Consider the following 14,344-nt stretch of genomic DNA (forward strand, 5'->3'; position numbering starts at 1 on the left):
CTCTAACTCTTGAAACTGTTTTCTGAGTGTGTTCTGTTTGCGGTTTTGGGGTTAATTAGGTATGTTTTAGCACTAGCAGTTAGGTGCACTAAACTTCAGGCTTCTTTCTCATAGTAGTTCTCAGTACTTCAGGGTTCTTTCTCACATATAACCTACTAATTTGTTTGCTTTAAATGTAGGGAAAAAATTGCAAGTTACAAATCAGTGTTTCTTAACCATTTTCTTAACGTGTTACAATAAAAAATTGTTGGATTACAGAGCTGTTAGCAAAAAGAAAAGGAGTACTTGTGGCACCTTAGAGACTAACCAATTTATTTGAGCATAAGCTTTCGTGAGCTACAGCTCACTTCATCGGATGCATCTGATGAAGTACTCCTTTTCTTTTTGCGAATATAGACTAACACGGCTGTTACTCTGAGAGCTGTTAGGTTTGTCAAATCAGTTTTCCAAACCAGACACAGATAAAAGTAGACAAAAGACCCTAGCACAATGGGGCCCTACTCTTGGCTGGAGCCCCTAGGCACTACCATAATTGCAATAAGGAAAAAGGAATCAGAATAGGTGCTCCCTTTACAGTTCTGGATGAGTTGAAATCGCTCCTCCCTCTCTCTCTAGGTATCAGTTCCAGCAGAAACAGAGATCTTGTCAGCTCATAAAGTATCCCAGATTGTCCTGTCGGGCTTAAGGAATAATGTGAGCGGAGATTCAGTAAGATTTATGCTCATTCAACCACTAACTTGGAGTGGAAAGTAAAGAAAAGTAAAAAATCAAAACCAAACTTAAACTGGGTAAATAAAACCAACCTGACAAAAACACCCTCCCTTTCCAGATGAGTTTTATACAGTCTTAGCATAACTTTGGTAAATGATTTTAGACCTTCTTTTTCTTTGGAATCCTTGGATAACAGAACCCTAATAAATAGGTTATTACAGTCTCTCTCTCTCTCTCTCTCTCTTTTTTTTTTTTTTTGTAAATAGGCTGAGTTTGTGGGTTCCATTGTTGTGACTGTTCTCATTGTTTCATGTATTATAGGGGAAGCGGGTAGTGATTTCTATCTATATTTAGCTTGCTTAACACTTTCCATTATTACAAAAAGTTATGTTGTTATTTTCTTTGAGAAGCTTTTGCACCTCTTTCGTTTGCAGCAGATCTTTGATATTTGGTAAGAGAATAATCCTCAGGCTACACTGATGCCTTTTCTTTGACCCATAAAATTCTCTTCAGCTTTTGCTGTGATATAAATTTAAAGATTGCCATTTCGCTTCTCTCATTTGTGTTCCTCAGGAAAGTGTTGGCAGAATGTAACAATAAAAACTGAATGAGCACTCTAACGCCTGGTCTACAGTATGGGGGGATTGCTCTAAGATACGTCGACTTCAGCTACGAGAATAGCGTAGCTGAAGTCGACTTATCTTAGATCTACTTAGAATCACTTACTTCGTGTCCTCGCGGCGCGGGATCGAAGGCCACCGCTCCCCCGTCGAGTCCGCTTCTGCCTCTCACCCTGGTGGAGTTCTGGAGTCGACAGCAGAGCGATCACGGATCGATTTATTGTGTCTACACTAGATGTGATAAATCGATCCCCGATAGATTGATCACTACCCACCAATCCGGAGGGTAATGTAGACGTGGCCTAAGGCTGGACCATGCTGCTGCTTCCCAGCAACATATGCTATTGAGAATGCCTGGGAGGTGCTAGAGAAGCTATGGAGGAGGAGGACTGTGAGGAAGAGATCTGGGCACCACATGGGGATGGAGCTCCCTCAGCCCTCCATGTGGGGGGGGGGGGAGAGCTGATCTGGACTGCCCCCACCTTCTCTCCCAGACCACACTCCACACCCAGCATCTAGACCCAATAGTCCATGCCTCTTCTGGTAGCACCATATGGGTCAGGAACTCCCTCACTACTCCTAGGGGTGGTGAGAGAGCTGGGCTCACCCCACCCCCATCTCAGAACACACACCCTGTCTCCCTCTAGTTGGTAGCAGGAGAAGGCTGTTATCCCAATGTAATCAGTCTTGTAGTTTAAGTGCTGGAAGTTTGTGCTGCAGTTTTGTGAATTAAGCAGCCTTAATTCTGCCCCCTGCTCCATATGCATCTTTAATTACATGTTCACATACTATGGTATTCGCAGGATCCATGTCTCATTCAATGCATAGGATGGATGCACAAGCGGGCAGAATTAAGATGACGTAGGAAGTATCAGATGTACAGTTGCCCAACTTTTGAATGCTTGATTTTTGCAACCTAAAATAATGTCAATTTAACACTGGGGGGGTTTATATGGATACATTATGAAGATAACTGACTTAAGTAGGTTAAAATAAAAAGTTGAATGGAGACCTGAAATCAAACACACAAGAGAAGTCTGATGTGGTTGAGGAACGTGAAAGAAGGATTGTCTTTGGGTTGCAGCTGTATTATTATAATATTATACCTTCTCTCAGCATTCAGATTGCTTTTGAACCATAGAAATGTAGAGCTGAAAGGGACCTTGGGAGTATTAGTTCATTCTGGCCCCCTTCTCCCACTCTTCCCCCCTGGTTCTCCCCAGTGCAGAGGCAGGATCAAATATACCAAGACGACTTGTTTCTTCTGTGACACCCTTAAGAAATTAGCTGACTAATAATGGCAAGGTTGGAGACTCACTAGGGATAGCCTATATTTGATAAGGGGACCGTGGGGGGAAAATATCAACACTTATCTAACCATAATCATAAACTTATGGTTTTCTCTTTTCTCATGTCCTTTGTCTGTTGATCATACATTTGTTTTATATTTATACAATGACTACCACATTATGGGCACTACAAGGAATAAATAGTAAATAACTTAAATTCTCAGTTTTAATTATAAGGAGGTAATTTCCCTTATTGTAGTACTACAGAATCGCCATTGAATTCACAATATTTTCCTATAAAAAGTGTCGGAATTACCCAGAATATCCATCTGTGTCTTAGTTGTAATTAATTTGTCTATCATTGTTATCTAGGTGCTATATAAAGAATTTGGAGAGCATAAATTCTCTCTGCAAGTACCTTAATTTTCCTGTTGTTTTCATTGAGGTGGGATGTGCTTTAGCTCAGTGAAGGAAACTCTTGGCCATTCTATAGCCACCCTTACTGAGGTAAATGAGATGAGTCTTCTGTTACAGTCTGAAGATAGTAAGACTTTGGACCAAATGCAGCTTCTGTATAGGCTTCACCATTGTTTCAATTGCTTTACTCCAGCGTGGAAACAACAAAGATGAGGATTGTTTACTAGATCAGCCTATGAAAGGGCTGCCGTCTTCAAGCTAGCTTAAAATGATAAAAACTATTTCTGGCTATACCTGTGTTTTCATGTCCTGGATTAGTGATACTCTTTGACTTATCTTTCGCAGACATTTTATTGCTTTTTGTATTAAAAAAAAAACCTCCATTTATGCAGGATGAGTTACTCCTCCCTATGGGGAAGGAAAGACAGAGAGAGAACAAGAGAGATTGCTCTTTTTGTTTTTCTAATACTTATTAAATCCTTCAATCCTATGGTGATAGGTACAGTATAAGAATCTAGCTAGCTAAAGTCCAGTAAGATTCAGACTGCACACCACCTTGATCATGAGAGCGCAGATATGCTCCGTAACTTAGGTTGCTGCTAATTCTTCAGTGTTGGTCTCTTCCTACCAGTATCGCTTCTCTTTTACTTGTATAGAACCATCTGCTTGACCCAACTCATTTTCTTTAATGAACTTACCCTATTAGGTCACTGAGACATCTGAGTAATGCCATTATCTACCCTTGATAATGAGGTGGAGAGCTGGCTGTCATGTACATACTGCTGGCATCAAAGACCATATAATCTTACAGTCTCCTCTGTTGGTTTGAAATACATGTTGAATATATGGGGAAAATCTTGATCTTCATGTGATTCCACAAATACGAGAGCTCTCGGGGAGGAAAAGTAGTTCATCAGGATCTTCTGGGGACCAGTCTAGAGGAAATTTGCAAAATATACTTAATGCTCCCTGCCCTTCTAGGTCTTCTGTGTGAGTCCACAGGTCAGTGGGGTCAAACGCTGCCAATAGGGTCTAAGAGCACCAGTGTGGATATTTGTTCTGTTTATGACTATAAGGAGATGCTACATCAGTAGGTCTCCTTAACAGATCTGGGTCTGAAGCTTGAGTCAGATGTGTCCAAGATACTGACAAGGGTGAGGTGTTGCTGAAGTTGGTTTTCTACCAGGTTCTCTACAACTTTTCCTAGAAAGGAAAGTTTAGTCACAGGGTGAGGTCTAACCTAGGCCCTTATCTTCTGTTTTTATGTGACCACATTAGTGCCTGCAAGATCCACATCCTTTTGTGAAGTAAGCTTTCATTTAAAATAAAAGTTCTAGCATTTTGAAGTATGAAGAAAACCTTCCAAATTGGAATGAATGCTGTATTGTCTAAAGCAGCCCTATATGTTACAAATTGTCCCATTCATGTTAATAGGATGTTAACTCTTAAGTTTAACAATGGCAACTTAAAGGGACACCTTATCTGCTATTTTTACAAATAACATCCAAGCCATTTTCATCTTCCGGTGCCAAAAGCCCCATCTTCCTTCGAAATGGCTTTCAAATCTCCATCTTCACCTTTCTCATTCTTACTTATCTGTGACAGCAGCTGTTAAAAAGCTATACGTTGGTGATACAGAATTCTGTAGCACACTTAAAATGAAAAATTTGGTGGCATCATACGTAATTTGAAAAGCATTCTGAAACAGATTTGTATTACATTTAATATCAAAACCAATAGTACAAGGAATAATGTACTAACTATATTATTCCTTTTCATATTTAATTCAATAAACGTCTCTGTTTTAGAATTTATTCTCAGCTGATGAAGTGCCATTATGCACCAGAAATCACGGAGAATTTAGGTCTAGTGTATCAGAGAGTATGTGAGAGACAGGTCTAACCCAGGTAGTATGTGTGCTACAGAAATATTTGAGTTGAACACCAGTGTATATTAATGCCTATGAGGCTTGTGACAGACATCCCGTCCGGAAGTTGGTCCATTTAAAAGATACTACCTTACCCACCTTGTCTCCAATATCCTGGGGCCAATATGGCTAAAACAACACTGTAAGCAATTCCACACTTTGAAAGATTTGAGATGGCTTGCTTTGGGAACTCATCAACGTTGCATGGATTGGCAAGGATCACCTTCTTGTAACTGCCTTCCCTGGATTGTGTGGATGCCCTCTGAGATTTCCCAGCATCTGCTAGCTAGGAAGGAGCTTTAGTTTTTGTTTACTCCCTTGATTCAGCATCCACTGCTTTAGTGTAATCTCAGTTTTGGGGAAAAGTGCTTAGTTAGGTGCTGCTTCAGAACCAGTAGAGAACACAATTGTATGAAATATTTTTTTATCTAGGTTTGACATAAGTAGCAATTCTTTCTCTTTTCTTGTTATTGAGTTGTATTTTAAAGGGTTCATTCTATGCGATTTTGCATTTTTGGTGGGCTTTTGCAGGTTCCAGATGTGTAGCATATGAAAAATACTGAAAGGAGAATGTTGATAAAGCTACTTGTGTGGTGAAGCACTTTGATATAGAGATAGAGATGGTGTTGAAGTAAGGAAACCTTATGCTGGGTGGAGAACGAGATAACAAGGGAATAAGAATGGTAGTGAACTAGCTCAGGGCTGCAGAGGAAAAGGAGAAGAGAGGTGAAAATAAATTAAGAATGCCAGGATAATAGCTACCAAAACTACCTTTAATATTGCGCCACATTTTTTTAGAGAATTTAATTTCTGCAGTGTTTTTTTATTTGGGTGGTGATTTCACATTAAATAATGACAACCTTATACTATAAATTTGAGGCTTAAACTACTACAGTGTCTTTTAACTAACAATTTAAAACCATTAAAAATAGATCATACCCTTTCAAACAGGAGAACAAATATGTAGGAAAAGCCGGCAGAGAACGAGGCATCAGGATAAATGAATATTTACAAGGAAAAAATCATTTATATGGCATAGAAGTACTGATTACATGATCTTTTTTAGAACTACTGAAATGTTTTCCCCAAAATCCACAGCCTAGTGGTCACTGGTGGGACATGAGTATTTTTAGGTTGCGTACTTAAAAAAAAAATCCTTGCTGAATTAGTGTGTGTGTTAAAGTTTGCTAGATTTTCAGCACGTTAACAAGACTTTTAACATTAAAGATAAGTGAATTCTTTGTATAAATATATGTATAATTAGTCACTGGCTTTTAGAGTAGATTTTTAAGGGACTCCTGAAGTACATCTCCACATACTGAATATTATATTCATATTAATTTAACATTCCAATTTTTATGCAAAAAATTGCATTGAAGTTTATGTGGACTGCTTGAGACTTGTTATCATCATTGCTTACAAAAGAGCAAAACAGTTTGTATCCTGTTATTTCAAAATACTGAACAAAATGCACAGTAAAGGAGGAAAGTTACTATAAATCTTACAAGAAAAGGAGTACTTGTGGCACCTTAGAGACTAACCAATTTATTTGAGCATAAGCTTTCGTGAGCAAAGCTTATGCTCAAATAAATTGGTTAGTTTCTAAGGTGCCACAAGTACTCCTTTTCTTTTTGCGAATACAGACTAACATGGCTGTTACTCTGAAACCTATAAATCCTACAACATTAAGGCAAAATACTGAGTACTGAGCCTGGAAACAGTGAAGATGACTAATTTTTATGGGACTGTCAGGATTATTTTAGAGGCTTGACTGCCTCCCGCATGACAAAAACCCATGTCATTTACAGCCCTAGTGCCAAAATCCTCATCTTCATCCTTATAAGCATAGGTGCACCTCTGACCCCTCTGATGTTTCTATGTGCATCCCTTTGATCTCATGCTCTTACCTTTGCTGTGTTGAAATCACGCAATTCTCCCACTCAGACGGGGTCCTGTGCTACCGTACCCTGTATATTGACCATGCTAAACGAGCAGATCCAGCTGGTTTGGTACCTGCAGATCTTTCCTTTCAGAGTTTGTGAGCAGTCATGAATACAGTGGCCAGGCAGCCATCTTAAATCAAAGTATTGTTAATCCTAACAGTACAAAGCATAACATAAGAGGAAAAAGGATTTTTAGTAGAGCTGTCAAACAATTAAAAAAATTAATCGTGATTAATCACGAGATTAAAAATAAAAGAATACCATTTACTTAAATATTTTGGACATTTTCTACATTTTCAAATATTAATTTAAATTACAATATAAAATACAATGTACAGTACTCACTATGTATTTTTATTACAAATATTTGCACTGTAAAAATATAAACAAAAGAAATAATATTTTTCAGTTCACCTCATGCAAGTACTGTAGTGCAATCTTTTTATCATGAAAGTGCAATTTACAAATGGAGAATTATTTTTTTATGTAACTCCACTCAAATAAAACAATGTAAAACTTTAGAGCCTACAGGTTCACTCAGTCCTACTTCCTGTTCAGCCAGTCGCTAAGACTAACAAGTCTGTTTAAATTTATGGGTAACAATGCTGCCCACTTCTTATTTACAATGTCACCTGACAGTGAGAACAGGCGTTTGCACGGCACTTTTGTAGCCAGCATTGCAAGGTATTTACATGCCACATATGCTAAACATTTAATCCCCCCTCATGCTTCAGCCACTATTCCAGAGGACATGTTTCCATGCTGATGACACATTCTGCTTGGTAATGATCCAAAGCAATGCGTACTGACACACATTCATTTTCATCATCTGAGTCAGATGCCACCAACAGATGGTTGATTTGTTTTTTTGGTGGTTCGGGTTCTGTAGTTTCTGCATCGGAGTGTTGCTCTTTTAAGACTTTTGACAGTATGTTCCACACCTCTTCCTTTTCAGATTTTGGAAGGTACTTCAGATTCTTAAACGTTGGGTCGAGTGCTGTAACTATCTTTAGAAATCTCATATTGGTACCTTCTTTGCGTTTTGTCAGGTTCAGGGCCGGCTCCAGGCACCAGCGTTCCAAGCAGGTGCTTTGGGCTGCAGTCAGAAAGGGGCGGCAGAGTTTCTGCAGCGGTTGCAATTCGGCGGCAGCTTCTTCGTTCCGCTGGCTGTGGCGGCAATTCGGCGGCGACAGGTTTTTTCACTGCTTGGGGTGGCAAAAATGGGAGAGTCGGCCCTGCTCAGGTTTGCAGTGAAAGTGTTCTTAAATCAAAAAAACATGTGCTGGAGTGTAATCCGAGACTGCCATAACACAAAATATATGGCAGAATATGGGTAAAACCACAGAGCAGAAGACATACAATTCTCCCCCGAGGAATTCAGTCACAAATTTAATTAACACATTATTTTTTTTAAAGAGCGTCTTTTGTTTATATTTTTTACAGTGCAAATATTTGTAATAAAAATAATAAAGTGAGCACTGTACATTTTGTATTCTGTGTTGTAAGTGAAATAAATATATTTGAAAATGTAGAAAAACATCCAAAATATTTATAATTTTCAGTTGGTATTCTGCTGTTTAACAGTATGATTAAAACTGTGATTAATTGCAGTTAATTTTTTTAATCAAGTTAATTTGTTTTCACTTAATCGCTTACATTAACTTTGATTAATTGACCGCTCTAATTTTTAGAACAAAAGGTCTATGTGCATGTCTACCTTACCTAAGTCCTACTGTCCTTGAAATGGAGACCCTTGTAGGTCTAATTTCCAAGATAACTTAATCTCTGAAGTCAGTGTTCACCTTGGCTCTCACTTTCCCTGTCTGTGAGGGACTGTCTTGAAATCCAGCCAGAATTGTTTGTTCTCTTAGCTCACGTTCTTGGACCTCCTTCCCAAACCAGTTTGGTGACCTCTGAGTTGAGCTAGGGCATTAAAGCAAGTGGTATTTGCATTGTGTCTCAGGTATTTGCTGAGAAGCATATATCTAGATTCATTTCCCCTTTCCAGGGTGCATTTCCTGAAAATCCTGCTGTTAAATTAACTCAGTATATGCATATAGTAACATCACAATAACCCAGTCAACCCACAATAGTAATAAATTATTACAGGTAACTCCACATAAGATATTTCTGCCTTTTATTTTTTTGATTTATCACAACTGTATTTTTATTTGGAATTATTTTGCTGCAAGTAAACCTATTTTTAGAAGATTTTGTGAGAGGTTTTAAAGGGTCTCTCATAGAGTTAAATTAGAGCTTTCCATTTTTAATGTAATTATAAGTAACTATGGGATCTTGATGTGTAACCTGCATTTGTTAGTATTCCTTTGTTTTAAAGAAATGGAACTAAAATATTACATAAGGAATGTGCTACTCTGCCACTTTACATATTAAATATACCAATTATATTACAGTGTATGTTAAAGGTCACAGTAGGCACCAGTCTCAGTAAGGACTAAACCTCTGTACATATGTACGCTAAGATAAAGTTAATTGTATATCATGCTTCAGAATGTAAACTAATCACCCGTGGAATGGATGTCTGGCCAGAAAGATTTCACCCTTGCCTGACTATTGCATAGAATTGTCTGTTTTCACTTTCCTCAGATATTGGTAGAAGAGCTGGTTTGGTTTGCCTTAACAAATCCTTTGTACTAAGTGCCTACCTCAATTTCATTTGTTCATGCTGGTGAGCATAAAGGAGCCCAGAAACAATAAAGTGTTTTGTTTTGCTCTTCTCTTTATATTTATTACAATTAATAAATAGCTTCAGCCAATTTTTACAGCATTTTAGGGGGAAAAATACCCTCAGCTGAAAACTCAAATTGAAACCATTACAGTACCTTAATTACAGCATTGCAATAGTATAATTCATTTTGCTTAGTGTTATTGTTTTGCCAGTCATTGAGATTTTTAGAAATACATAAAATCCGGAAACACTGGTTGTAGAGTATTTGGGCTTTCTAATAATTAGGATTTGGAAAGTTTGGAATTTTTTACAGTCGAACCTCAAGTTACGAACACTTTGGGAATGGAGGTTGTTAGTAACTCTGAAATGATCGTAACTCTGAACAAAACATTATGGTTGCAGGTTTCAGAGGGATAGCCATGTTAGTCTGTATCAGCAAAAACAACAAGGAGTCCTTGTGACACCATAGAGACTAACAAATTTATTTGGGCATAAGCTTTCATTGGCTAAACCCCACTTCATCAGATGCATGGAGTGAAAAATACAGTAGGCAGGTGTGTATATATTACAGCACATAAAAAGATGGGTGTTACCTTACCGAGTAGGGGGGATCAGTGCTAATGAGGCCAATTCAAACAGGGTGAATGTAGCCTATTCCCAACAGTTGACAAGAAGGGTTGCATATCAACAGAGAGAAAATTATTTTTGTAGTGACCCAGCCACTTCCAGTCTTTATTCAGGCCTAATTTGATGGTGTCAAGTTTGCAAATTAATTCCAGTTCTGCAGTTTCTCACTGAAGTCTGTTTTTGAAGCTTTTTTGTTGAAGAATGGTCACTTCTAAGTCTGTTATTGAGTGTCCAGGGAGATGGAATGTAATATATGCTACCATGTGCCAGCAATGCCCCTCTGCCATGTACATTGGCCAAACCAGACAGTATCTACGCAAAAGAATAAATGGACACAAATCAGACATCAAGAATTGTAACATTCAAAAACCAGTAGTAGAGCCCTTCAGTCTCCCTGGACACTCAATAATAGACTTTAAAGTGGCCATTCTCTAAGTCACCCGGGTTTGCACTACAAAAAGTAATTTTCCCTCTGCTGATATTCACCCCTTCTTGTCAACTGTTGGGAATAGGGTTGGATAAGGGGCAGAGGGTCCTGGGGAGTAGTCAGGGGGAGGTGGGATGGGGTGGAGGTTCGGGGGGGGGGCAGTCAGGGGCCCGGGAAAAGGGGGCATTGGATAGGCATGGGAGTCCTGGGGGGGCCTGTCCGGGGGCAGGGGTGTGGATAGGGTTCGGGGCAATCAAGGGATGGAGCAGGGAGGGTTGGATAGGGGGCGGGGTCCCAGGGGAACGGTTAGGGGCGGGGGGTCCTGGGAGAAGGGAAAAAGGGACAAGGAGTGGGGTAGGGGTGGATGGTTTGGCGGTTCTGAGGGGGGCAGTCAGGGGGCAGGAAGTGGGAAGGTGCGGGGGGCCAGGCTGTTTGGTAGGGCTGGCTTAGGTTTTTTGCTGCCCCAAGCAAAAAATTTGCCGCCCCAAGCTCAGGTGGGGCTGGAAGCAGAGGGAATGATGTCACCTCCCAGCGCCAGCAGGGGCTTTACCCCCTCCCCCGCTCGGCTGCGCAGAGAAGTCCCGATATAAGGGGTGGCACAAGGCAGCGCAGCCCCGGCTCCCTGGCAGGACTCACCCTCTCCTCCCCAGGTAGCGGCTGGGCCCTGGCAGCTCAGCATCCCGGGGCTGGGGCTTCCCCTTCCCGCTGCGGCCGGGGGCGCGGCACCCTTGCCCCGTCTGAGAGCGCAACTGCCCCCCAAAAAAAGGATGGCTAGAATGTTGCTCCTGGAAATGTGCTGCCCCAATCACGTGCTTGCTTTGCTGGTGCCTAGAGCCAGTTCTGCTGTTTGGGGAGGCACAGCCTTCCCTGCCCAGCCCTCCATACAGTTTTGGAACCCTGATGTGGCCCTCAGGCCAAAAAGTTTGCCCATACCTGTTCTAGAGTGTGATTTCAAAAGGAAGAATGCTGGGACATAATGTGGAGTGGGAACCGATGGTCCATGGATGGTCAAGAAGTCTCAAGCCCAGCAAAACAAAACTAAAAAGAAAAGGTATTAGCACACATTAAAGTGAGGGTAAAAAGCATTTTAGCAATCTGGGATATGGAAAACATAATTTTATACTTCTTAGATTTAAAAATATGTTTTCAGGGTACCTTTAAAATCTTTAAAATATTAACTAATTATATTAGTAAATACATAGTGTGATTGTCTGTATCCCTATGTTCACCCTTTCTACAAGACTATGATAAATTTGATACAAAGTATGCCTTGTGAGGTATCATTTGAAAACTCATAATCTGCTGATCATTGTTGTCCTGGTAAAATATGTGTTGCAAAATTACAATATTCTACTGTATAACACATGTTCAGAGTTTAGAAAAGCAAGCACAGACTTGTTCCTCAGAGACAAAAGGCAAACTGACACCTCAGTCAGATGTCAACAAAATCAAATGCACTATCACCAGTTAAGTGGTTTTGGCAGGAAGAAGGGAGTAAGCGAGAAATTAACATGTTGACAAAGAAACAGCTGGAAGTTCCTGTCCCCCAGACTTGCTGTCGCCTGAATCCCAGCTGGAGAGGATTCTCAAAGAAGAGAAATACTATAAGAAAGGGGAGCAAACACCTCAGATTACCTCTCTCCCCTCATCTCTACTCACGGTATCAACAACACTTGAAAGACAAAGAAGGCAGCATTGAACTGGATTTTGGCTGAAGGAATCTAGCCAGATTGCTATAAGCATGTGGCGAGAGAAATCTTTTTGCTTTAAATTCGCTTAGCTTGTTAAGTTCAGTATTAGTTTGTGTTTTACTTTTATTTCTTTGTAACCAATTCTGACTTTTATGACTCTTGTAATAATTTAAAATCTATCTTTCTGTAATAATAAACTTGTTTTATTGTTTTATCTAAACCAGCGTGTGTTTGGATTGAAGTGTTTGAGAAACTTCACTTGAGATAACGAGATTTGTGAATACCATTTTCTATTAATGAAATGATGGACTTTCTATGAGCTTATATTGTCAAGGAGGGTACTGGCCAGTACAGAACTCATGGTTCTGGGGACAAGTCTGGGACTGGGAATTTGCTGGTGTCACTCTGCAATATAATTCAAGGCTGGCTGGCTGGCTAGCTTATTGCACTCATACAGTATAGCTGGGGATGATTTACATGCTGGAGGCTGTGTGTGACAGACCAGGAGTGGTTGCTGTCCCAGTGAAGCAGTGTAAAAAGCATCCCAGGTTAGAGAATTGAGGGGACACAGCTGATCAACCATCCAAATTGTACCCTGGGTAATGTCACACACAGTGTGTCTGCCTTTTTAAAATTCTACATCAGCTATTTGTTTAAATGAAGTTGCAACCGTGTAGCATCAGTACAGTGATGGATCTTCTCATGAATGTCCTCCCTTTACACTTTATACAAATTTGTCATTTCATTTTACAGAATGTCATAATGTGTAACGTCATAATTATCGTTCTCTTTATTTAAAATTCTCTCATTATTGTATCATTCCTCTTCCCCTTTAAACTTGCTCCCTTGTGTGTCCCCTGTGTCCCATTCCCTGCAGCGATCCCTGCTAGCTCTGGTGGAGATTGATTTGATGTGAATATCCTTACTACCAAAATGAATGCCAGAAGCTCCTAAGAAACCACGGGAACTGACCACTTGCTCTCACCAGGAATACGGGCCTTTTGCCTGAATTTCTTGCCCTCAGGTAATACCCCCTTCCCCACCTTTTTAAAATAAATGTTAGAGGTGGTTATACATTTTTTTTAATAGTCTGTTTTGGGGTGAAAACTGTAAGTTACTAGTTGGATGCCTTTTGTGTGCCATCTACAATTCTATGAAAAGCAGTAGTTTGTTATGCATCTAGATTTCAAAGAAAGATCCAAGGGTAAATCTGCAAAACTTGTTTGTGAACTAAACATACAAAACCACATAGCAAATAGGTTTTATAGGCCTACTTTCTGAACATAATTTTTTTCAGATGTTCCCCACACTTTAATGGTATTTTGGATTACTTTCTGATGTAGACTTTCACCTACTTGTGTCTTTTGTATTACTTAATGCTCAAAGACTTCTTGTAGTTGGTAGGAGGGATGCATTTAGCTATATTGAAAGAGGAATTGACACTGGATCTAGTTTATATTGGTGGAGATTTGATGGGGTAATTTAATTTTGTTAAAGAAATTAAAGATAACTCTTAATAGAACAGTGTAGATGTAATGGTCTGTTTAAGAGAATTATTTCATTAATAAGTAAGATTTGGTGCCTATACCTCCAGTTAGCATTAATTAATTATTTGTGTAATGCCATATATGTGGAGACTGCCTCCCCACTTCCTCCAAAAGTGAACTTATTTGAAACTGTCATGCTTTAAGGACCTGAAGAGAATGTATAACAAAAACCATAGTGAAACAGATTGTTCCGATTGTTGCATTCGATGAAGTGAGCTGTAGCTCACGAAAGCTCATGCTCAAATAAATTGGTTAGTCTCTAAGGTGCCACAAGTACTCCTTTTCTTTTTGCGAATACAGACTAACATGGCTGTTACTCTGAAACCAGATTGTTCTAGTTTGTTTAATTACAGTGAAAGAATGGTAGCAGTTTAGAGGAAACACATGCTCACACTCAAAAGCATGCCTTTTATTTTTCAGTGTAAAACACAAGAAGCTAGAATTTTTCACAGTGAA

The 14,344-nt window shown here is 39.6% G+C and overlaps 1 protein-coding gene across 3 annotated transcripts in view; it reads left to right on the forward strand.

The window, feature by feature from the left end:
- Positions 1-14,344, forward strand: part of BLTP3B (bridge-like lipid transfer protein family member 3B) — an 81,612-nt gene that overhangs the window by 3,269 nt on the left and 63,999 nt on the right. The window contains exon 2 of one of the 3 annotated variants that reach the window (XM_084641816.1): positions 13,219-13,365. The exons of the other annotated variants lie outside the window; for them this stretch is intronic. The gene's annotated coding sequence lies outside the window, so the exon portion shown is untranslated. The remainder of the gene's footprint in view (positions 1-13,218; positions 13,366-14,344) is intronic. 3 annotated transcript variants of the gene reach the window in all.

This window comes from Lepidochelys olivacea (assembly GCF_965140295.1).
Source record: "Lepidochelys olivacea isolate rLepOli2 genome assembly, chromosome: 1".
NCBI classification, from domain to species: Eukaryota; Metazoa; Chordata; order Testudines; family Cheloniidae; genus Lepidochelys; species Lepidochelys olivacea.